Source organism: Sceloporus undulatus, chromosome 4 (assembly GCF_019175285.1).
Source record: "Sceloporus undulatus isolate JIND9_A2432 ecotype Alabama chromosome 4, SceUnd_v1.1, whole genome shotgun sequence".
Lineage (NCBI taxonomy): Eukaryota > Metazoa > Chordata > Lepidosauria > Squamata > Phrynosomatidae > Sceloporus > Sceloporus undulatus.
Genome location: NC_056525.1, coordinates 178277520 through 178304388, shown reverse-complemented (window position 1 = coordinate 178304388; position 26869 = coordinate 178277520). Strand labels below are relative to the sequence as shown.

General features: G+C 40.0%; 1 long non-coding RNA gene across 1 annotated transcript in view; it reads right to left on the bottom strand.

Moving 5' to 3' along the window:
- The window catches only part of LOC121927625, a 77668-nt gene extending 58961 nt beyond the window's left edge, over positions 1–18707 (bottom strand). The window contains exons 1-2 of the long non-coding RNA XR_006103286.1: positions 18530–18707; positions 16512–16638 (exon numbers count right to left, since the gene is read on the bottom strand). This is a non-coding gene — a long non-coding RNA (uncharacterized LOC121927625). The remainder of the gene's footprint in view (positions 1–16511; positions 16639–18529) is intronic.
- Positions 18708–26869: the final 8162 nt, after the last annotated feature.

The window sequence follows — 26869 nt, the reverse complement described above, 5'->3', positions numbered from 1 at the left end:
TAATGTAACAGCAGTCCTCTAGTGGATACAGACATTATGCAACTGTGCAATTCTAATTCCTGCAGATGTAAATCCACTTACAAAAACATATGGCCTCAACAAGATTCCAGTGAAAGCTTTTAAGAGTATGTTGTATTGTTTTAGCCGTACTGTTTTTTACCATGTTTCACTGTATGCTTTATACTGTATAGTCAATAGTTTATATGAGAGCCGGTGTAGTGTAGTGTCTCTGGAGACCAGGATTTGGCCATGTAAACCCACTGGGTGAACTTGGGCAAGTCACATTCTCTCAGCCTCAGAGGATCACAACTGCAAGCCCCGTCTTAACAAATCTTGCCAAGAAAACTCCATGATAGGTTCACCTTTAAGTAGTCATAAATTGGAAATTACTTGAAGGCACACAATAACAACAACAATAGTTTATATTCAGTTAATGTTGATTTTTTTTTTTTTTGTATGCTGCAACTATATTGTATTTGTTTCATTTGGAATTCAGAGATATAGCTGAGTTAGTCTGGAATATCAGTATGTAAAGGGATCTTGCAGCACCTTTGAGACTAATTGTGCAAAAGATGTTGTAGCATAAGCTTTCGTAGACTTGGTCTATTTCCTCAGAAGCATGGAGTCCATGCATCTCTTGAGATACCACCTTAGGAAATAGACCAAGTCCACAAAAGCTTATATTACAATTTCTTTCACACAGTTAGTCTTAAAGGTGCTACAAGATCCACTTGTTTGATTCAGGTCATGGCCAGTTAGAGGGCATCAGTGTTTCCTGTTCCAGCTCTTTAGCCATGGGGTGAAAGGTGCAACAAGTTGGCCCTGATTGCTGCTTATAATGCCAGCACTTCAAGGCCCCTGAGCCGCATCAGCAGTTCTTCAAGACAGACTATCACCAAAACCTGAAACCACTTTGATTTTCAGGAGGAGTGAGAGAGGTTGTCAGGCCTGAGTAAATGGGAATCAAATATGTATTGAAGTCAGACTCACTAAGGACGGAATAATCAAAGTCATCAAAGCTTGGCACGTAATGGTTCAAGACAAGAGGTCTAGCAAATATCGTCCTGCTATCATCATAACCACAAGGGCTACTCGGATGTGGTTCTTAAAGACATTTAAATTAGCAAAGAGTGCTTGTCATTAATCTTTTATAATGACTTCTGGGAGGCACAGTTCATTTAAACATTTTACATTTTTATTACTTATGTATGCAGGGCAGCAATTAAAGCTGTCGTGGTCACATAATGAAGACTAATGAAACCAAGAATATGGTAGAGTTTCATTTGCTGTCAATCTGAATAATTTGTCTCTGCCCAAAGTGTGTTTATAGAAGTTGTGATGGGAAAGAAAGTCAGCATTGCTACAACTTTGTGAGCTTCAGAACTGTTCATACAAGCATGTTGATGAAATATTCCTATGATAACATCATAAGCCAATTTTCAGAACTGGCAACAGCAAATCAGCTAGTGTGGCATTTAGGGGATCCTGCAGTAAAGCAAGCTAATCATGTGTCAAATTCCCCAGTTCATAGCTCCCACAGAGTGAAAGTATCATTTGGGACTATATTTGAGAACCAGTGTCCTAGGTCCTGGTAGAGGGTCACAGATTCTCTAAACATTGGCTCTCAGAGGCTGTGGTTGGACCCAAAAATCCCTCACCTGTCTGGGGCTTCTGGGAGTTGAAGTCCAACAAATATCTAGAACTCACAGATTTAGAACTGCTGCCCTATGGACTGAGTAGCCATTCATTAGCTTCCACTGGTCTACTTGTGAGGATGATTTAAGTAGATTGTTCTATTGGGTCAGTATGGTTTAGTGGTGTGTGTTGGCATAGAGTTCTAGGAGACCAGAGTTCAAATTCCTGTTCAGCCATGAAAACCCGCTGGATGACTTGGACAAGTCACACTCTCTCAGTCTCAGAAGAAGGCAATGACAAACTCTCTGAACAAATCATGCCAAGAAAACTCCATGATAGCTTCTTCTTCTTAGGGTCACTATAAGTAAGAAATGACTTGAAGGAACACAACAGCAGCAGCAGGTGCAACAGCAACAGCAACAACATGAAACAGTAGCAGTAGACAGAGTTAAAACATTATTTCCTCCACACCAAAGGACTGAGCAAATCCCACTCCCACATTTGCTTTTTAACCAAAGAATGTGGTGCATAGTGGTTCCAAAATTAGTCTATTTGTATCTGTAGCAGAACAATGGGAGAGTGACATTAAAGAGCAAGTGAGAGGACAGAATCTTGAATGAAGACTACTAGTCCACTAGTATATACACATATGAGGCCGCCCCGCATCTTCGGGGCCGGCCTTGCTGCTGTCCAGGGGAGCGAGCCACTGTCTGGGCCCTTGCCGGCCTGCCCGGGATCCCAGCATGCCTTGCTGGGGTCAGGCTTTTGGCCCATTCTGTTGGATGGGGCGGAAGAGCCTTACTATTGGCTGCCCCGTTCCCCCGGGGTAGCTCATTGATTGAGGGAGCCAGGAAGGCAGTGCCTCCTTCCTATCCTGGCTCCTGATTGGTTGGTGGGTCTATATAAGGCTAAGCAACATTCTGTTATGGTGAAAGTTGCTCGGCTTTCCCATCCTCCCTCCCTCGCTTTGATGTTGTCACAACTTTTCTTTTTGAGGCGGTAGCATAGGTCATGGATTTGGTGAGCGTGGTATCCAAGGCTGCATAGCACTTGACTCGAGAGCACTGAGGGCATGCAGTGTGGCCATTGTGGGGGCCACAGCAATTCAGCAGCTCCTGGTGACTAGGAATAGCAAACATGCAATTGACCAGTTGCATGTCTTATCCAGGGTGCTTTTTGTGGCCCCTATATCATCCCAAAGCTTGGCCGTGACCAAGCAAATCAGTTCATTGACCAATCAGGGGTTGGTTGATGATCCAGATCCAGACCTCATGCTTTGGGCCAACCCTACCCCTGTGCTGTTTGGTTAATAAAGTTGTGGCCTTTCTTTCAATTCGATGTCTTGGTCTTTTGTGGCTGCCTCCCACTTCAGCAAATATTGTTGTTGTGTGCCTTCAAGTTGTTTCCAGTTTATAGCAAACCTATCATGGGGTTTTCTGGGGCTAAGTGTGTGACTTGCCCAAGGTCACCCAGTAGGTTTCCATGGCTGAATGAGGACTCAAACCCTAGTCTCCAGAATCACAGTCCAATATTCAGACCAAACACATGCAGTTAAAACTCTCCTTCCCTGCAATTTCTCAGATCTCTTAATCCCATCATAAAACACAAAATCTTTTTGTCCTGTACTTGATAAGATGCATCAAAGGGGGAAAAAATCTATCAAGTACTAGTAGGATTTTTTGGCAGTATGTATGATTTTTTTTTAAAAATCATTATTTATTATTATTATTATTATTATTATTATTAGGTGAATACTGTACCACCAGTATGGTAAGAACTATACATGTTGAAAATCTTCCTTCTGGTATTAGAATGATGTCAACTTGAGTGAAAAACCTATGGGGGCCAAATGGAAAGTTGAATTACAAAAGTGCTTTCAACTACTTCAAACATAGTTACTATGAAGAACTCTGAACTACTGTATATGGTTCATAGTTCATAGGAGAACACCAAGGCCAGGCTAGGTCAGCATAGTTTCTGAGAGAGATGAGTGGCAGTAGCAGGCTTTGTTTTTCTCCACTCTCCCCCCTTCAATGGCACCATCTGTGACCTCTGAGAAGCAAAGGAAGATGTCACAACCAATTTGTAGAAGGTTAGCAGGGTGAGAAGGCGAGATATGAAGAAATTCTGGTCCAGCTGCCCACCTTCTGTCTGGATTCACAGCCAGCATCAATCTTCTGTCACAACTGTAATGTACATTCCATATAACTGAGGTGGGTGAAATTTAGCTATCCAGTTGCTTTGGATATTAAGTGAGAGGTCCCCAAACCCCTGGCAATATGAAAACTGGTAAAGGATTATAGGATTGATAGTCCAAACTATCTAGGCTAGAATCCTATTGATTTGTCCCTAATGTAAACCCATTGAACCCATGTTGAAGGATGACCTGACACACAGGCAAATCCCAGAGATGGATCTATTCTAGCTGGGACTAACAATAGGACACAGGCCCTGGATGGCTAAACAACTGTCACCCCTGCTGTATCACACATTACATATGTAAGCATTTGTTAGGGGCTTGTCTACATGGGTGATTTACCCCAAATCTCTCCTGGGTGCTCTGTGTTCTGTTTACATGATGCAGGATAAACCCCCTAAATTGGATCCAGAACCTGTTTCAGGGCTTCATCCCCTTAGCCTGCATTTAGATAACTCAAATTTTGCTGTGGGTTTTCAGCTCTCTTCACAGCAACGATGGCAGTTGCCTTTTCACTCATGGTCCCTGCAAGCTGCCCAGTGCTGCCACTGCAGGTGTGAGTCAAAAAAAGGGACCAAGCATCAATAGTATGGATGGTTGCCTTGTTCTGACCTCAGTAGAAGCAGCAGGTAATAAACGGGATCTGCATAGGAAGGCATTTGCCCATCGTTCACCGTGAGAACCTGTAATAAAAGACAGCAGATAAAGGGAGAATTAAGGGGGAATTTGAGGCCAGAATACTCCAGTGGCAGCCCAGAATATTCTAGTAAGGGTAGACCCTTTTCTAGTCTTCATCTACACTGTCTCTGTTGGAATAATATATTGTAGACTGTGTGCCCTCTGAAGAAAGATAACATCATTTCTCTCTTGTATGTATCCAGTGCCAGATTCAACCTGTTTTATTAAAATAAACGTCTAAGAATAGGAAGAGTACATAAACAAATCTATTTGATGCTTTATAAAGCAAAATGAGTTGTTGTTTTTCACTGCAGGAGCAGTGGTGAGATAACAGCATCTTGCCAATTATGTCTTCTGGGCCATTATGAAAGAGTTTTGAAGGGGAGATGAGGATTAGTCATCCCACAATTAGTCATTCTGCAGTGTAGTTGGATCTGTGAGAGATCTGATCTTTATTTCAGAAATGCTGTGCTGTGACCAAAGACCCAATTTTCAAGGTTGTTTTCTTAAATGGTCTCATGTTGTAATTTAGATGGATTTGGACATGAAAAAGTTGACTGCTGCAGTTTTGGGGGGCCCTGTCAAAAGTAGGTCAGGGGGAATATACACTGTACCCACTGGTATGTCTGAGCATATATTTATTACATCTCATTTGCATCTGCACTAGTGTCACATTTCACTTTTTCCTCTACTTCATCTGTGTTTCCTTTTCTGTCTTTTAGAGAGCTATTTAAAAAAAAAAACACCCACTACCCACAGAAAGCACTTACCCACGCTTTTCAGTAATGTTTTCCCCAATCTTTTCTACTTCCCCCTTTTTGTTGAACATATTCTGTAATTGAATTACACAGCTAAATGTCTCCTTCTTCCCTTGTGTTCTCTCACCCTAGGGCTTCCTCATGAAGGATTAACCAGTTACACATTATATTATGTTTGTACTGCTGTAGGAGGAAGAAACACCCATAAACAGGATTAAATAGGCCATAACTTTATTGAAGGAAGATGCATAATGCATCAAGCTAAAACCAGGAGGTAGTCTTAATCCCTTCCTTAGGAGATGTTCAGTGAAGCTGGCATGGATAGCTTGCTGCAATGTCTCCTGGCACCACTAAGGCCAGTCTGTATTATATCTATAGGTGGTAACCCATTCCCTTTGCAGAAAGGCGAAGCATGTATCTCATTTTATCTGCATGACAGCTCTGCTATTGTTACTTACCTTAAATCTAAGCAGCTGTCTCCTCCGAAAGCTGTTCTAGCCTCCTGAGTGTCCACCTCCTGAGCACATATCACGTGAAACAATAAAGTCCTTTTTCACAGCCACACTAGTCCTTCTGCCAAGCTATGATGAAAGAGAGAGAATAAAGGCACTAAGCCCAATCAGACCATGATTCCAAAAACATGTCACCTAAAACTGTCCCTCCAAAAAGAATAATCACAAGGCCAACATGCCCTCAGCCTAAAAAGAGAGGCAGGTGCGGCAACATTTACAACTCATTCCTGCCTTTCTCTCACAGCCATGTAAAACCCTAGGGGAAATGTAGGCTGAAGTTTCATTCACTCCAAGGCAGAATGGTTGCCCCAATAATCTACACCCTACTCTATACACTTTGCCATGGTGCTGAGCAGCTCAGTGTGCCCATTGATTTAGACCACCAAGTTTTTGCCAAGTCAGCAATCCTGCTTGTATGTGGGATTATAAGGTGGCAGGAAGACCCTCTCACCCCTCAACACTCTCTACCCAAGTTGCCATCACCACAGTGTGACATAGGGTCAGAACTGGGCCTAGCAGATCCAATTTCCCTCTCACACCAAGAAGTCAATAGTGAGAGCACACAGGTTAAGTGCCAGCTCACGTTCTAAAATTCATTGTGTGACCTAGACCATCATAGATTCCCAGTCCAATCCTTTCTCAAAGGATCACTGTGAGACAGATTGCCAAGGACATGGGAATACAAATGCAAATAATATTCTTGAATGACTTTGAGAGAGAGGAATGGCAACAAAGCCACCACCTTGTGAGACTTACTTTTGGAGGCTTCTAGGTCTCTTAAGGGGCTCGATGCTCAAAGGTGACATTTGTCAGAGCAGGGTATGGAAGAGTCAAATTGTCTTTGGTGATATGAGGGACACAGGAGAGAAGTGAGAGAAGTCTCAATATTTTAGTAGACTAGAGGCCACAGCTCTCTGTGTTAAGTGCTGTGAGTGCATAAGGCCTCCAATTCCCCAAAATCTCAAGTTAGAGAACATTTCAGGGAGCAGCAGGGCTGGGGAAGACCTTTGGCATGAGGCTTTCAAGAGTCAAGAATGGTTTGACTCTGCATGCAGCAACCATGTATTTTATTATTCTCAGTGTACGCGCTCCACCCATGTGTTTATGTATCACTCAAACATATACTACTATTATTGGTTCTGCCTCTCTTTCATTCTCTCACAAAGATGAACATGCTGGAAGAAAGTGGCTCAAATGTTAGAATGGACGAGAATGTGAAAGACTTGTCCCGTAAGAAATAGCCTGCCCCCGGGCTTTTGACTGAAATTTAACCATGTGTTTTAACCTCTTTTCCTGGAAATCTTGTTAAACAGGAAATTTTAGGTCAAGCTTGAGACTTGGGAATCTTACCCTGACTGCATCAAAAGTATAAGTTATATTAATACTATAAACCACCAGCAACTGTTGTTGTTTTTGAATGTTCTTCTTGTATTACCTGGAACAGCAGTTTAAAAAAAGTTAAAGTCTCTAGTGCCATAAGACTCTATAAAATGGGAAGCATTCCAGTTGTGCGATTAGTCAAAGTGAGTAGTTGTGGTGCTCCAAAATGACAGAAGAAAAAAAAATGGAAGTGGAGAGAGAAAAACTAGAATATGGTTTTAAAATGGTAGTGAGCTTACATTTTGTTGTTATTTCTACATGCAGGCAAACCTGTGTATCATCTTTACCTTCACTGCTGTTATAATAACCCTCACAGAAAGTTCAGTGTTTTCAGTTTACAGATGTGATGTGGGTAAGTGATAGTGATGGAAAACTGGACTTCAGAATGAGGTAGCTAAATTTGCCTCTTACTTTCAAATTTATACTTGAACACTATAGTTCCTGTTGGATTCTTTGAGGTTTCCACTCACTCCAGTATACTTACAGCATAATCATGTGTGTGTTGAATCAAAAATAAATTCCATTGCATTCAGTGGGACTTACTTTGAAGTAAGTATGTGCAGGATTGTAGCCTTTGGAATGAAGTTATTAATTGTTCTAACATACTTTGGGTTGAATCTAAAGTTAGTCATGTGAAGAGCAAACCCATTACATTTAAGTTAGTCATGTCGTTATTGTTAAATATCTTTCTTGTGTTAGCTGGAGCAGTAGTCTCCAAAAATTAAATCCACTTGGAGCTACACTTGGGGTGTAGTTACACTGTAGAAATAATGCAGTTTGACAGCACTTTAAGTGCTGTATCTCCATCCTATGGAATCCTGAAATTTGTACTTTTATAAGGTCTTTGGCCTTCTCTGCCAAAGTGTGCTGGTGCCTCACAAAACTACAAATCCCAGGATTCTGTAGGATGGAGCCATGGCAGTTAAAGTTATGCTAAACTGCATTATTTAGATGGACCCTTAGTAGTCTTCTCTCTCTCTCTCTCTCTCTCTCTATATATATATATATATGCATTAATAAAGATATATATATATATATATATATATATATATATATATAGACACAGTGCAATCATGTATAAATAAAGAATCAGTGCATAACTTCTCAAAACACCATTTTGATCATAATTGTATGGCTATATTAAAATTCCTCATATTGTTATCTTTTTTTAAAAAATGTATAAAAATTTATTGAAACTAAAGTTCATACATATAAATGTTATACAATACATAATTCCATATACATATTTTCTACATTATATTACAACTTGGCTAAGTATATTTTATATCCCACCTCAGTGCTCCTCTTCCCCAGAGCCATTTTCACCCTTACATTCCATCCAAAATCTCAATTCCTCCCATAGAGGTAATTTTCCATCTTCTTTTCACAATACTTTCTCAATTAATTATTTCCAGGTTCCATCAATGTCACTTTTTTCCACAATCCCTTTTTTACTTTCATTCTGCATGTCAATTTATTATTAATCACTAATTTCCATACCTTTTTATACCACTCCTCCAATTGTACAATGCTCCAACTGTATTTTTGTTTTCCAACATCTAGCTATGCTTAATCTTGCTGCTGTAAGCAAGTTTGTTATCAAATCTTTTTCTTCTTTTTTTCTATTTCTCTGAATTATATAGTGATAACAATACTATATTCAGACTTCTATCTATTTTATATTCATAATACTTTCTATTTCTATAATCACTTTTCCCTAAAATTCTTGTACATATTTACATTGCCACCACATATGTATATATGGCCCTAGTTCTTGACAACCTCTCCAGCAATTTTTTGAATTATTCTTATCAATATTATGTAATCTCACTGGCATCAAATAACATTTCCATATCAATTTATAATAATTTTCTTGAATCTGTACCATCTCCTCATTCCCCAGCAGTAAAAGTATACTTACTATCAATTAGATAAGTAACAATTTGCCACCCTTTCATGATAGCCAGAATTTGAGCTTCTGCTTTGCTTTGTCTAATGGTAAGCTCAGTCCTGCCCACAAGCTGGAGAATGTGAATCAAGTTGTCATACATAATATAGGGAAATAAAATTACTCTGAAGTGCTCATTCAAGTGTGTTGTGGTGCTGGTGGTTGAGTGCCTTCAATTAATTTCCAACTTATGGCAGCCTTATAGCAAGAATATAGGGTTTTCTTGGCAAGATTTGTACAGAGAGAGTTTATCATTGCCTTCCTCTGAGGCTTTGACCTGTCCAAGGTCACCCAGGGGATTTTCATGACTGAATGGGAATTTCAGCCCTGGTCTGCCAGCCAGCATTCAGACCACACTGACTCTTACATTGAAGTGCTAGAGAGTATAGATAAAGTGGAAGCTAAAATTCAAATTATAAGATCCATGTATGTTGATGGGTGACACTGTGGGAGGCAGGACACTTTCTTCTTTTCTTTCTTCTCTTCCCCCTGCCCCCGCCTTTCATTCTTCTTTGATGGAGCAGAGCAAATTGTGGAACCAACATAGGGAAAACAGTAACTGGTTGGAGAGCAATATTTAAGATTGCTGGAAGTGGCAGAGTTCCATAAAGTTTATGCAGACATTTCTTTTGTTCCAGCGTCTCTCCTGGTCAAATAGAGTTTGCAGATTTTTGATGCAAATACTAGAAAAGAAAACTTCACATTAGGAATAGAGTATTTCCCATGAGGGGCAGTGCCTCAGTCATATATACTTTCTCTGAAAAACAATTTTCTATCTCCAGTTTTACACACACACACACACACACACACCTGCCTCTATTCTAGTTGATCTAGTTCCCCATGGATCCATGAGGCATTTCTACTACTTGATATTATTCCTATTCCTCTTTCTCTTCCTCCTCATTTCATCCTTTCCCCAGCCCAGTACTCATAGCACCTTACAACAACTTACTTCCATTAAAACAATCATGACTAAAAATTTGTGAAAGCGTACAATGTTATTCAAGTACTGTATCAATAAAATTAAAATCAATCAAAAACATAGTGATTGAATAGAATACTTTCACACACACACACACACACACACACACATATACAGGAGGCAAACATGTATACATACATGTATACCTATCACACCCACATAGCATGCAAATCTTGCTTCAAAGACACATGTTGTCCAAATACATCAGTGCCCTAAGAACTCTGCAGGATGAGTCATCCGAGGGAGGCAGGCATTTCAAGCTTTTCCTGCTCTTCCTACTCTGAATATGGAGAAACCATTCGGCAAAGGAGTTTCCTCTTGTCCGTGCCAGGAGTTTTCCTCCCTTTCCCCTCCCAAGTGCCTTCCCTCGTACAGGCTGTAGAAGTGTCTGTTGAAGCAGATCCAAGAACTTAGTGCAAGAGCACATGCACTTCCAGACTGAACCAAAACGAGTGGTAAAACAAACCACATCTGCTCAGCTAAAATAGAATCCATGAGCTGGCTCCCTCTGGCCAGTTGAATCACCCCACTGGCTAAGCCCCCTTTTTTTTTCTTTAGCTAAATTGGGCAGTTTAACAACTTTCCCAGACCAATTTGGCAATGGGTCAGGAATTGTAATCTTCGCCATCTTATTGCATCTTCCTCCTTCTCTCCCTTACTCTCTTTTCTCATTCACATTTCACTCTCCAAGCAGAACTATTTAAACAGAAAGAAGCCACATCGAAAGGAAATTTCAGGCATGTGTCTATCACATGCAACACCCAGGCTTTAAAGTGGCATTTAATCCATTCACAGCTCACTAAATGAGGGAGAAAACAAAGTCCACTGAGCATTTATTTTGTCACATCACAGATTTTGGCATTCCCAATCATAAGCAAATTTATGTTTCCAGTTCACCAACAAGGCTTAAATCCTTTGGAACAAATGGGCCTACAACGATCCAGCCAGTATGAGCAAGGCTGTCCAATATCCTGTGACAGCCTGGGCCTGACCAAGTCTGTTTTGCATGAGAGATAAAACAGAATCGATTTTTCGTGTAGGCAACTGTAGTGAGATTTTGTAAGACGGATTTCAGAAGATCACTTTTCCCTGCCTGGATTTTTCTTTCTTTCCAACCACAACAAGCCATTATACAAACTGTTCAAAAGAAAAACAGCTCATTTGGATGTGTGTGTGTGTGTGTGTGTGTGTGTGTCCAAATGAATGAAGTAACAAATTGCACAAACTTTGTTGTCTGTGAAGATGCCAGCCACAGATGCTGGCGAAACATCTGGAATAAACTCTTCTAAAACATGGCCACATAGCCCAAAAAACCCACAAATAACTTTGTTGTTGCTGTTGTTGTTGTTGTTGTGCCTTCAAGTCATTTCTGAATTATGGCAAACGTATCATGGGGTTTTCTTGGCATGATTTGTTCAGATGAGAGTTGCTATCTGAGGTTGAGAGAGTGTGACTTGCCCAAGGTCACCCAGTGGGCTTCGTGGCTGAGCTGGAAATTGAATCACGGTCTCCAGAGTCGCAGTCTAACACTCAAACCACTATGCCACACTGGCTCTCATACAGACAAGAACATATACAGACAAGAACATATATCAATGTATTAAAAACCAATAGATGGTTGTAGGAAGTGGTGGTCGTGGTTCCTCCTTCCTTCTCCTTTTAGTTTAGAGATTATCTTTTGTTACCTTTGTTAATGGCTTTCACTTTCTTTTGTGTTTTCTATAATATATGGACTTCCTTGACCACACAAAGGCTTGGAATAAATATATTAATTGCAGATGTGGGGATATTCCACATCACTTTACTTAGTGGATCTTAGCCACCAAGTGGGAACCAAGGGAATTTATTAGCACAAGGCACAGTATTATGATCAGTTTTCAAAGCTACTTTTAAAAAGCATTTTTAGAAGTATTTTGGCTGAAATTTTTGAAGTTTTGTGGCATTCTTATTAGTCTGAAGTCTCCCACTGTGACATGTAATAAAAATTAGCAAATGATGCAAACAATGCAAATGATGTTCTTTTTAACCACTATTAAGCAAATTACTTTTGAAACTGTATAATAAATAATGGGAACAAATAACTTTTTAAAAGCTTAACATTTCCAAGTTCTAGTCAAAAGCCATTGTGAGTCATGTCATATTTTAGGAGGTTTGCATGAGATTTGCTTGTGCTAAAATACAGTTATGCCTGCCATGCATATTTTTTGTGTCACTCATGGCTAGAGTCTAAGACCAGTTTTAAACCATTGGTTTAGGATACATCTGTGTGAGATGACTACACTGGGGTTTCTAATGCCAGTCTTATATGATTCTCTTTTTCTGAAAGAATCTTCAGAAATGTCATTTTAGAAAAAACAGTGAACATTTCTGTAAATTATTCTTCTTTGCTCCTTTCCCAATTTTTCAGCATCCAACTCTCTTTTGGGGTAGTCATGACTGATAAACATTTTTGTTCATGTAATGATATACTGCAATCCAATGTGTATGTTCTTGAATATAAGTCCCAAAGGAACTCATTGACTCTTATATCTAAGTAGACATGTTTAGGTTTACATTACAAGTTTGGGCTGATTGTTTTGGACTAAGTGGATGGTTGTGAAACATAAACCACAAAACTAATTCCCTAATATTATGAACACTTTTTGCTATACATGCATATGATTTATCTTTGATAAGTGTTAGTCTTCCTTTGAAGGCTACCATTTGGCTCTGTTGTGGGAATATACAAACAGCTCAAGTGTGTATGTAAATGTGACGATAACCAAACACTTAAAACTCATAAAACAGAAGCAAAGCTACAAGATGTAAGTTATACGGAGACAGAAAAAAATATATAAAAATTTCTTCAGAAAAATTACCTACCTAATAAAATTGTTTTACAAGGTGAGGCATTTTTGCTCCATTTTGGAAGAAGTGTATGTGTTGGAAAGAGTTTCTCTTTGAAACACTGCAGATGTCTAAGTGCTTGGAGGCGGATACCTCTGGGATGAATGGGGAGTGGGAACACTAACTTTCTTTTTATTTATAATACAAAAAAAGCCTCCCCAAACATCCTCTCACATACAGATAATTTACTGTGCCCATGAGACCTCCAAGAGTGATTATCTTCTTCAGCTGCAGTGGAATTGTCCTGTACAATACTCAGAAAAATACTTCACTGCACAAATGATTCCATGTTTTTCTCTGCTAGATACACTGAATTTACTACCCTACTTTTCAAGATAATGCATCTTTAAAACTCAGTCCATCTCAGGTTGGAACTATATTATTATTATTATTATTATTATTATTATTATATAAAGCACTGTAAATTTGCACAGCACTGTACAAAATGAACATTCAAATACCAATTAAAAAAACTGTCTCTGGCTTACAGTCTAAGAATATGAACAAATATAAAACTATCATATCATAAAATATTAACAATAAGCTAAATACCACAATGAAACAACCAAATCAGACTGTGAGTTGGAACACATCCCCATACAAATACATTTTTATTTTAGGTTTAAAACTGGCTAAAGAAGTGGTGGTTCTCAGTTGCATGGGAAGAAGGCTTCAAAAGTGGGGGGCAGCAAAGGAAAGGCAGATCCGGGCAGGGGAAGAGGAGATCCTAGGTTGAACCAGCAGCCCAGCATTGCTAGATCTTAGAGTATGAGCTGGATGGTAAGGGGAGACAAGTGAGGACAGATAGGGAGGAGCCAAACCATGCAGAGCCTTAAATGTCAACAAAAGAAGCTTATAACGAACTCTATAGGGAATGGGGAGGCAGTGAAGGGATAACAATAGAGGGGTAATATGGTCAAAGCGACGGATAGAAAAGATCATCCTAGCAGCAGAATGCTGCACAGAATGTCTGTTTGGTGAACCTGACCAGCATCACTTGTACTCTCTCAGATCTTCAAACCATTTTAATATATAAAATGTTACTAAACTCAGAGGACCTCTAACTGCATTGCACACTTTACCATATGGACTATAGATTGCACAAACAACACTCCAACTAAATGGTTTGCCTAAGCATCCCATACACAGTGATGGAAAGACTGGGGAGGAACTCCTAACATTGTTTTACCGTGCACACTTAAATCCCAATTGGAGGTGACTACAGGGAGTACACAGCTCCCTTGTTGCAACAGCTCCATCAACCACCAGTCCATTTCCAGGCATAATTCAAAGTGCCTGTTTCGACGTATAAAGCTGTAAATGGCTGGGGTTCAAATTATTTGAAGGACCATATTTCCCTTTATGAACTCATTAGAGCATTAAGCTCATCCAGAGAGATCCTTCTCTTTATTTCATCAAGTTTGTTTAGTGGAACAGCCTGACACAATTTGCTGTCTGAAGCAGAGCAGCAAATAGCACCTCACATAATCCACCCCAGTTAGGATTCATGGTACCAAAGCTAGGCAAGCAAAATCTTTTTAAGGAGGGCACAATTGGTGGGACTTACCGTGTGTGTGTGTGTGTGTGTGTGTGTGTGTGTGTGTGCAGTCTCAAATGGAGGGGGCTGGATTGCAGCTAATCATAAAACTGATCCTATTCCTGTCAAGAAAAATGCTTCAGTAATGCATGCACGCACGCATGCATTTACAGTGCTCCCTTCCCTTATGCGGGGGATCCATTCTGGACCCCCCGCGTAAGAAGAAAAACACCTATGCTCAAGTCCCATTGGAAATAATGGTGTGTGTGTGCCATTCACCACACTGTCCCCTGGCTTCAGCATATGCTGAAAACCGTGGGTGGGGAGCCTGTGTATGGCACAGGCTCACTGTACTTATTGCTGCTAGAATTTCACAGATGAAAACTGGGATACAGGTAAGGCTGCAGCCATTTGCTTTTGCCTGAGCCTACTGGGAAAGGAAAGATTCCATCACCTCCTCTCACCCTGCTGAGTTAATTGTGCACAAACTACATTTGTATTTTCAACTCAATCTACAACTATTATAGTAAGCTGACTACAAGGGGGGAAAGCAGGAGGAGAAGAGAGAAACTGGGGCATTTTAAAAGTAGTTTAAAAGTGAGGTGAGAGAAAATTAATTTGCAATTGTTGCTGCCAAATCAGGACAGTTGGAGGGTATGTTTGCTGTCCTTTTATGACATCCCCTCTTTTTTTTTTTAATCTTCTGTAAAAAGAGGCTTTCCCCTTTTAATCAAATGCCAGATTTTTTTTAAAAAAAGTCCTTTTCACTTCCAGTGACTATGTTGCCCAACTGAATAAAAAGCTTCCAAAGTTGTTTTTGCCTAATGATAAGGCCAGGCTTGTCCATGTTGAAGGTAACCTGTAGACTACTAGTGCTGAGCCTCCTTTAATTTTGCAGCTGATGTCCTTGAATTTTGCAAGTAGCTGTATCTTGTCTCTCAGTTGGGTATAGAAGGTCCATGGTACATTTTTGTTTGTAAAGTGACTTGTTGCTCAGCCACTATATGAACTTACAAGATTCCTTGCCTATGATTGGGTCTTGCAGCCTACAAACAACTTGTAAAATATCTGAAGCTGGGTGGATTTGGAAGGACTCTGAAACAAGGAAGGATCCTATCATGGAAGGACTCTGAAACAAGATGTTTATCTTACTTCCACTCCCTCTGATTTTTATGAAGTGCCTTTTAACTAATCTTGCTTTGCTTTTTATGCATGGGCTGCTTCAGGAAGCAGCTGAGGGAGTGGGGGAAATGAATAAACAAATTGACTTCTCAGTGGAGGAGAGAAGAGGAGGGAATGCAGTTCACATGTGGTGTAGCTATTCAGTGAAGTTCATTTTTTAAAAATGTTTAATATTGCAGAGGTGCAAACTCTGATCTCCTCCCCACCCTCCCCAAAGAGATGGCTGCTTTAGACCTTAACGTCACTGCCGTCTTTATTTTGCTTTCACCAGAGACTTTCTCCAGTCTTCCTTTTACAGTTTTATGTAAACTCTGGGGTTCTGCTGAATGAAAGTGCTCTCTGTTTCACAGCCGAGTTTGTGGCTTTTGGATTTTTACAGCTCCCCCCCTCTCCAAAATTACTTCATGATGATCCAGTGCACACATCATAGCCCAGAAACCACATGGGAGTTGTGTTGGTGAAGGAAGCTGAGAGTTGCTGAAGTAGCCAGACTGAAATTTATAACAGTGACCTGGGCCCTGTCAGGCCTTTATGACAGTGTATAAAGTGAATTGCTGCTTAGTCACCACTTTGGTTGGCAAGATTGGTTGGATTAGGAAATACATAAAAGGTCAGACAGTAGGAGTTTGTCTAGACATCCTATTTTGGATACTACACGGTGCTACGTGTTTCTGTGGCAACCCCTGCAAAACACTTGAATTTCAGTAATATTTTAAAAAGATTATGCATAGGTGTGTGTGTTTTCAGTAATAAGCTACACTGTATTCTCCTCCCCAAAAGGAAATTAGTTTCTTTTATTTACTCTGCTTGGCTTACCACTAGCAAGCAGCTCCAGAAGGGAATGTAACTCACAGTCATGTTCTCACTCTGCTCCAGGTTTTTGACGGTTCAGTAATGGAAGGTGAGTGATTCCCTCGGGGAAGCCTTTCTAACTTGGAGGAATCTGTGGAAAGTTCAGCAATGAAAGAAGAAGAAGAAAAAACAGCTCATGAGAAGGAGCTGCATGTTTTCTTTTGGCCACTAGATTCCATTAATTTACCCTTCTGTTACTCATGGCTTGCAGTGACAGCATAGTGACCTTTCCAGAAGGGAGAGATAAAAACAAACAAGCCTGCCATCAGGTTCTCGACTTGTAAATAGCAAATGAAATTGGTGCAATTTAAAATGGAAGGAGATGGGGACCCAACCCTAAGTTTGACAAGTAGCAACTTTGTTAATATTTCATATGAAGGACATGGGGAAAAACAACAAATCTAGAAAACAAAATATTACCGAGAAGAAGGAAAATCAACCTGCCAAGGCAAATGAACGGACCGATTTTTAACCTCATTTTCATTATAGTTGTTCTTGTTCCTCCTTTCCCTTCCACTCTCTGAATGCTTCTAAATTCAAACCCCCATGCTTTCCCCAATTTTCTACATTTAACTGGGGAAAAATTATATGCAAACTCCAAGAGCTTCACTGACATTAATTGGGATGGCTGAAGTTTTCCAAGCTGAATCAGACAAACATACCCATTTACCCATGTAGGAATGAAAGCATTCTTCTCAAAACCAACATCAGATTTACATTGTCCACTTGAGTAAAAGATAATGAAAAATGAACACTCTAAGCAGACTTTTTAGCCATGCTGGGTTAAAGACTCAACCCTATGTCATTATATTATGATGCCGGTCATATGGTAACTAGAAAACAGGCTTTAGTATAAAATAGAAAAGACCTGGGATGTATTTTCCCAGCATTATTTATAATTGTAAATCTTCTGAATAAGTAAATAATCAAGCCCGAAGGATTCCACATTGCCATCTGTTGACAGCAGCCACCTGAGGTCATGTGGTGATGCCTCATCTGAACATAATCTGTTCTAGAATAATATAATATAATGACACTCTTCATCACAGAGCTCAAATGGTACTTTGCAAAAGTGGGTTGCATTATCTCATTTTATAGATGAGTAACAGATGGTGAAAATTAAATAGATTAAAAAAAAAGAATCAAGTACCTGTAGTTTCTTTTGTTTTCTAGGCAATGCACAAATATTCCCTTCCCCTTGTCCCCCTCATTCTCCCCTACTATTTCAGTGCTCCTAAGGAGCAGGGGCTTTAAAAAAAAAATTGCCTATGAAGAACACTATATTACTATGCACACTGAAGGTGATATATAAATATCAATAGCAGAGCATCCTTCATCTTCAGCATCATCACGTGATTGTTAATTTTTCAACTCACAGCCAGTGACAGATAATTTTTTATTACAGTCACAGGCCACCATAAGAACAAGTGTTGTGTAGTACAATGGCTAGGCTACTAGACCAGGACTTGGGAGTTCAAACTCTAGAACCATCTATTATCCCCTCTGTTCTAAGCCGCCTGGATTCCCAGCGATTGGGCGGCATATAAATAAATCCTATTATTATTATTATTATTATTATTATTATTATTATTATTATTATTCTCATTGGGTGACCTTCAGCTAGTCACTCTATGGAACTACACAGTTTGGGTCCAGATTATCTGAAAGATAGTATCTCCTTATATAAACTAGCACATGCCTTAAAATCTACAAGGGAGGGCTTTCTCTCAATCTCACCATCTTTGCATGTGTGGTTGGTGCATTCATGACTGAGGGCCACTGACCTTCTCTTTAAATCTTCTGACAAAGAACAGACAACTACTTTGCAAGTTAGTTTGTTCTGCTTTTGAACAGGTCTTCCTAATACTTAGTTGGAATCTCCTTCCTTATAATCCACTGGTTCAGGTTCTACCCTGTGAAGGAGCAGAAACAATCTGGTCTATATTTCATATGACAGATTTCAAATTTTTAAAAATAAATACCAGATTATCTTCCAGTCTTCTCTTCTCAGAGCTAAACATATCTAGCTCCTTCAATTATTCTTCATATGGCATCATTTTTATATTCTCTGCCATCTTGGACACTCTCCTTGACACATGCTCCAATTTATAGCTGTCTTCTTTATACAGTGATGTCCAGAAATGAACACAATATTCCAGGTGAAATCTGAACATAACAGAATAGAATGGTGCTATTATGTCTCTTGATCTGGACATTATAATTCTGATGTGGCAGCATAAAATTGTATTAGCTTTCTTATCCATGACACCACACTTCTGGCTCACATTTAGCTTGTGGTCTAAGACCCCTAGATCATTTTTATACAGACTGTTGTCAAGGTCACCCTTTCCTATGCTTGTTCATTTATTTATTTTTCCTGCCTAAATGTGGAACAGTACATTTATCCCTGTTAACATTCATTTTGTCAGTTTAGTTACCTCTCTAATCTGTTAACATCCTCTTTAATCCCGATTCTGTCTTCTAAAATATTACATTCCCCTCCCATTTTGATGTCATCTACCAAGCTGATAAATATCCTTTCTGACTTCATTCAAATAATCTATAAAAATATTGACTGACACAAGGCCCAGCACAGACCTCTACCACTCCCATTTCTCTCCAAGATGAGTGTTTTCTCAGCCTAATCTACTTCACAGAGTTGTTGAAATGATAAAGTAAAGAGGAGAATAGCTATGTATATATGAGTTCACTGAAGGAAAAATAGAATAAGATAGTATCATGTAAATAAATAATTATGGCCTCAATCCTATTGATAATTCCCACTAGAAGAGGCCCACTGAATCAGTGGGATTTATGTAAGTGTTGACTCAGTATTCAACTATTTCAGTCTCCTCTAGCCGGGACACGCAAGAGCAATCAGGCCAATAAGTTATTGCTAAATTATTGCTATCTTAAATTATGTTTGGGCAGTATGTAGAGAGCTCTTGTAGCACCTTTGAGACAGACTGAAATAAATAAGTTGGCAGCATGAGATTTCTTAGACTTCAGTCTCAAAAGCTCATGCTGCCAACTTCTTTATTCAGTCAGTCTCAAAGGTAGAACCTCAAAGGTTCTACAGACTAACACAGCTGTATCTTTGAATTCTACTACTATATTTAGGCAGCAAGGGATTCCCCATTTACCTAATTCAAGACAACCCTCAAAACCTGAATGTCTCCAGCAACTTCAGATTTGACAGAAATTTAACAGATTAAATCTTTTCACCACTTCATTATTTCCCATTTTGGTAAGTGTATATGAGTGAGTACGTGACTTTTTTTGGCTTATATAGCAGAAAATTCCACAAGCATTTCTCCCACCCTGGCAGCAATAACAGGAGTAAAAATAAATTTAATAACTTAAGAATCTGCTGTCTTTTTCATGACATCTAAATTCAGCTCCTCACTCTGTTTAGTAGCAGCCTGGCACTGGATGCCCACACATATATTATCCTATCTACATTCACAAAACTAACGGGTATACTTAGAACAATATTCATACTATTCTTGAAAAATACAGACACAAGTAAAATAATTCCCCACACCCCTAAGCCTTTTTAAAGCAAAGTCATCACCCGCAGTTCATAGATGAAATGGAGTGGCCAAGCACTTCCTCCTGTAATTGTGAAATGATTCATTCCTTCGATTTGTTCCTTGATGCGTGTTTTAACACTGCGTTTGGTGGTCCCCATGTAGACTTGTCCACAGCTGCATGGTATGTGGTAAACTACTACGGACAAGTCTACATAGGGACTACCAAATGCAGTATTCAAACACGAATCAAGGAACATGAGAGACATTGCAGACTGAGTCAGCCAGAAAAATCAGCAGTAGCAGAACATGTTATAAACCATCCTGGGCATAAAATGCTGTTTGAAAACATCAAAATTCTGGACCATGCCAACAACTACCAGGTCAGAATGCACAGGGAAGCCATTGAAATCCACAAACACCTGGATGACTTCAACACAAAAGAAGAAACCCTTAAAGTGAACAAAATTTGGCTACCAGTCCTGAAAAACAGCAAAATCAGGATTCAGCAAATGCAAATGGAAAACCACCCAGGGTCAGGGGTTTTCCCAGCAGACAGTGATCACTAATTAAATAGACACTAATTCTCTTTGCATATCCTCTCACCCTGAGCCCTGCCATCAACAGCAGAACAATACACAGATTAACATGGAAATCACTCCTCCCTACCCAGGGTCACACACAGTGTGTGTGTGTGTGTGTGTGTGTGTGTATCCAACTCTCTTCCATGCCAGCATTCTCGGAAGATGCCAGCCACAGATGCAGGTGAAACACCAAGAATAAACTATTCTAGAACATGGCCACATAGCCCAGAAAAGCCCACAGAAAACTATGGATGCCAGCCATGAAAGCCTTTGACTTCATAATACACTAAATCTCATTTTTTTCCCAATAAGATGGAATTGGAAAACACATGTTCTGGATGATGTTCCCTGACATCCATACTCCAGTATTGCCAAGATTGAGGAGCTGGTGAAGGAATTAACATATAATTTCCTAAAGACAGAACAGTGACAGCTGGTGTCTTCCATGTCAGTGGGTCAGTGAATCTACTAGTGTTTTAGTACAAACTCCAAAGGATATATGTGGATGGTGCTGAAGCTATTTGAGAGACAGGGCTCAGCACTTTGGATGGCTTCTTTAAATTTCAGGCTCAGGCTAAATATGCATGGATGAAATAATGTGTCTCGGTCCTATTGGAACACATGGCATTCCTCTCATTCTGATGTGAAAACTCTTTTTCTGGATGCCTGAAGGCTTTATGGCAATTTTAATAAATCTCAAGTTTGCTTCATTGTTTTTGGGAAGACTTGTGTTTTAAAACATGTGTTTTGACCCTTGAATTGGGATCAGGGTGGAATTAGGAATGGGAGGCAGGTTGGTAGGTGGTGCAGGGGCCACAAACTTATCAGAAATGTGTCATCCAGGCTATCAATCACCTACAAAGGCTGTAAGAGTAAGCATCATTTTTAAAATTATTTTATTCTCTTTGCACTCTGGGCATATGTGTAGCTTTGATATTTGAATATTTGCTTTCCTTTAGATGTCCTTTTGAGTAGCGGGATGAAAGGGGCTGGGGGATCTCACGATAAAACAGTTTCCTGGGAGTAAAGTATAGTTGGCCCTTGGTATTGGCAGACTTGCCATCCGCAGATCCAATGTGGGATGACTGATTAATAATTTTATAAAACAACTTCTCCAAGCTCTGAGGAGACAGTGGCTATGTGATCTGGGTGCCTGCTCAGTCTGCAGATTAGGTGATCACGTCTGATGTATAATTTTAAACCTTCTGTTCTCTCTTCTTTTGCTTCTTTGTCTTTAAACTGGATTTGGACTGCATAGCCATCAGATTAAAGACTGCTTAGGGTAAATTTTATCAGGTCTACCTTGAGTTGTCTCTTCATTAGTTTGCAGGATCTAGCCCAACAAAGGTTTCAATTATTCTGAGTGCCTGCCAGTCTGCTTGAGCCACTTGCTACACAACAATATCATGAAAGAGACAAAATAGAAAGAAGAAAGGGGTGCTTTCTAGATGGTGGAGGTACAGATTAACTCACATATGGAGATACTTAGCTCAAATACTCTGGTCATTTGGCATTGTGATGCAGAAGTAATTGCAAGCAAACAAGCCCTTTCTTAGTTTGCCGAGACTGCCAGTTGGCAGCTTTTGATTCAAGTTATTTCAAGAAAATGAAATCAGAAATTATGGAAAAGTATCCAAGTTGCACATGAGCAGGCAAACACCTTCCTGTTTCCAAATTGTTTTCAGGCATGTCGCTTCTATTGTGCTCAGGAAGTATATTGCCTGTAAAACAAGAGCTTATTTTTGTTAAAGGGAATAAAATGCACCATGAAAGCCCTTGTAGAACCACATCAAATGTCTCTAACTCTTTGCCCAAATCTGCTAGCTATTATTATTATTACTCATATATTGCTGTCTGGGGAGACAGTGCTACAAAATACAGTTTATCAAATAAGCATCAAGATCCTGCCCTCAAGAGCTTAATGTCTAAGGGCAATTTTGGCCTGATTTTCAAAGGTTTTGACCATCCATAATTTACATGGACAACAGTGAGAGTTAAGTGCTCAACACCTTTGAAAATCAAGCCAAAAATACGAATAAATATACTTCTTTCATAGGGAACCTGGAGCTTATTTCTACTTCCTAATTAAAGCCAAGTCCCAGGTCTTTCCAAATGTTGTTTATTCATTTTTCCATGTAATTTTGTGGGCAGGTTCATCGGCTGAAAGGGGCAAAAATTAAGCACCAAAAAGGTTAAAAGTAAGATATTCTCCTAGTATGGATCAGCTAGACAACTTGGTTTCTACTGAAACAGCTGGGAAGGACACCAAGTGACTGATAGTACACACAATATTATGCTCAGATTTGGTGTAATGCATTACAAGTAACTTGTTTAACTGTAATGTATTACTTTTAAAAAAAATAGGCAAAACAAAATTCCTTTACAGAAGTAAAGCAGCAATTAGGAATGATGTTGCCAGCTTTTTGGGGCAGTAAAATTATTTGGAACCAATTGCCCAGGAAGGCGGTCTCCTTCTCTGGATATCATCAAAAAGAATCTGGATGGCTACTTGCTGGAGACAGTTTCTTTAGAGATCCTCCACTGAGCTGTACGTTAGACTCAATGGCCCATGATGCCATTTCTTACTCTAGGATTCTGAGTGGTCACTTCTCCAATCCACCAGAGCCATACCACCACTTCTGAGACCTCAGTTTGATCCCCACACCTGCATTTGCCTCCAGAACAAAGTAGACACTGCAGATGCTGTCTATGGTGCAGTGGGGTGCCGGAATGTCTTCTCATACCATAGACTTAGAGCCTTGCTGATAAGCAGGGCAGAGCATCTTCTCCATTTATGGAAAGGGGGGAAAGTCTAAAGTCCTCTCCTTGTAGGACCAAATTTAACAACTATGCTTTCATCAGTGGGAGCAGGAAAAGGGAAAACCAGGAATTGAAAATGACTAGGGTTGCATCAGCCCATGGGCTCTCTGTTGCCCACCCCTGGTTGAAGCAAGCCCAAGACAGCCTGTTGGAACAGTGGCTCTCACTTAGCTTGTCTCTTATCACACAATATGGGAGTACATTTGAGGTAACTACATAGTTTCTATCTGACAATAGGGCCCCAGTCCAGAAAAAAGGGAAGGTTTTGGTCTTTTAAAAAAAAATCAGTGAGACATAAGCAGATCACAGATGTGTTTGCTGTGTCCTGTTGATTTCAACAGAATACAAGTAGCTTTCTCTGGACTGGAGTCAATGAATGAACAATGAAGCTGGAATTTTAAAAAGAGAAGAATATTGATTGAGGATGACATGAAATAATCAGAAGCATTCAAACAATAAACCATAAATATTGCTCTAACATTACATAAGCTATATATTCATTAGTTCCACATGGGGTGACCAGGAGCCAAATAAGCAAGTCTGCAATGGTACCATATCACTTCGTAAATTTAATGATCCCCTTCCCTCTCCCCTTTCACTTTTCCTTTTATTTTGTCATAATATTTATAAATGTACTGGTAGAATCTCTAAAGCACTATCAGGTTTCCTTCTGCTGCTCTGATGGTGGCATTGCTAAAATAGTCCTTGACAGGGGCTGAAGAATAAGAAGTAAGAACTTTTGCATGATGAGCAGCCCAGCAATATGCTGCTGCCTCAGCTAATGTGCAGAAGGCTGAGTGTAAGGGTGTAGCACTGACAAAAGATCCCTATTCGTGGCGTGCCATGTGCCTGTCTTACAAACTGACCCAGTTACTTTGCTGATTCAGCATCACTACAATGGATTCTACTATGCTAGAAATTACCACCATCTATCCTGATCAGAAATGAGTGAAGGATGGGCGGTAACCCAACATGATCTGCACACCTGAAAAGCTTTCTAGTCCTCATGGAACTGATAGAATAACTCTCCATCCTGAATGCACAAACCAGCCTCACAGCAAACCAGATAATTGGTTTATATTTTCCACTGTGACTAGTAACAGGCAAGGATTTCCTCTGGCATCTGCTATAGTATATGATCCTTCTTGTTGTTGTTGTTGTTGTTGATGCGTGCCTTCCAGCTTATGGCAACTCTAAGGCAACCCTATCATGCAGCTTTCTTGGCAAGATTCGTTCAGAGGGGGTTTGCCTTTGTGTTCCTCTGAGGCTGATAGATTGTGACTTGCCCAAGGTCACGTAGTGAGTTTCTATGGCCGAGCAGGAATTTGAACTCTGGTCTCCCAGCTTAGCCTACTACAGCACACTGCCTCTCATTCGATCCGCCTTACATGGAAATATATAAGAACTGAACCTAATAGCTTGTCCTTTGCCACTGAATGGTAGTGGCTAGTGTCTTCCGTGTCACTGGGGGATGAATCATTTCCAGACCAGGCCATATGTACTAGGCCACTGAGATGAAAAGCACTATCTGCCATGCCGCTGAGCTAGCTTCTCAGCTATGTCAGTAGAGTTGCAAATTATGCAAAACAGAGAAAACTGGATTTGTTTCACTTTGCATAGGATCCAATGCTGGCTATGATGATGTGTAGGCTAGGCTGTGTACTTCCATAGTTCTAAAAGATCAGGGTGCATACTTAAATCAGCTTCATTCATGAATAACTCGATAATTCTGATTAGTAGTGATATTTCATGGGACACTAAAAACTTATCTATGGCCCAGTCCAGACAGGCTGAAAAGGATGCCCTCATCAGGTGCAAGGGGTGCCTCGGGGCGAGGCTTCTACATGCCCCTCACACGTGACGACGGCATCAAAATGGTGGTGCCCTGTACAAATGGGCGCCACCATTATGACGTGCCAGACACATAGCGTTCACATGTTACAGCACCATTACGTCACGAGTGCGCCATTGGTGCACTGCAATGTCATAATGGCATCGCAAGAAGAACCCACTTTTCATGGTTTCTTTTTGGTCCACAGGGAAGCCCCACATTCTGGAGGCTGTGGCTTCCCCGCCCACCAAAACTTAGCACCAAGAGACCATCCTTTTTGGACGTTCTGTCCCCCACCAGAGGTATTGGCCTAAATCCAGTTACAAGTTCTTGCCAGAACAGACTCATTTAACCAGTTAGATTTACAGAAGTATTGGTTTTGTAGCTATTGTTGTTGTGTGCCTTAAGTAATTTCTGACTTATAGCAACCTTAAGGCAAGCTTATCACAGGGTTTTAACTTACCATTTAGCAATTGGGTGTACTCTACTTGGGGCTAGCAATTGGATATAGGACACTCATGGGAAGTCTGCAACTCTCCAGATAGTGAACTGCAACTTCCAGTATTCCTTACCTTGCATAGGGCTGCTAGAAGCAGCAATATTTGGAAAGCTTAATGATTCCCATTTGAAGTTAAGCCATTGAATGCAACAGATTTTCCAGTTGTGATGCAAATTTTCACAACTCCATGAAAAGCATTCAATTTATGTCTATCATTAAAGCAGAATTTTGCTGCAACAAAAAATTCTATGATACTAGGATTTTTTGTTGCTTAATGTATTTGTACTAAAGATATTAATCTCCACTGCCTCTAATCTAATAACTGGTGCCTCGGGAATGAGAGGAGCATCTCCTTTCCACAATCAGAAAGGTAAGGAGTTTTTAAGCATTACCTTGTTGGAAAATATTCTTTAAAAAAAAACCCAACAACTCATTCTGTTCATGAACATAACTGTGAGCCAAAACCTAAGGCTTCTAAAGTAGAGAACAAAAAAAACCTCTGGGGACACTACAATGGTTTCTTGGACTGCAGATGAAGGATTAAGGGCTCTCTCTTATTTTTTTCCATGGAAGGTAATGAATAATATTTAATAATGTCCTGATGTTGTTGTTGGCAGCTTTCTAGATGTACCCTGACTATTTGGAATCACTAATAGATGGCAGAGGATGTGCTCAACTAGTTGTATACACCTTGGCTACTATTTTGTGCTTGGTGCACAAGGAACTTTATTCATGTAGGAAAGATACATGATTTCATAACTTTCTTGTTTATATAATTTATTCCTTATCCTTAAGATGAAAAGAGACATTTTAGTAGGGCTTCCCCTTGTTCAGCCCTGCCCCTTTGGACAGGTGCCCTTGCTGGCTGCTCCATTCTCAGGCTTCCTTCCAGGGGAAAAAGCCCGGGGTACAGTGGTGCATGAGGGGTTGCTCCATAAAATCACCTTGCTGTGCATTATATACAGAGAGCCTGCAGGCATAAACATGTTTTTACTTACTGGTGAAAGGCCAGCAGGGAGGGGGCCAGCCTAGCCTCCCAAGGAAGGCCATTCCAGAGG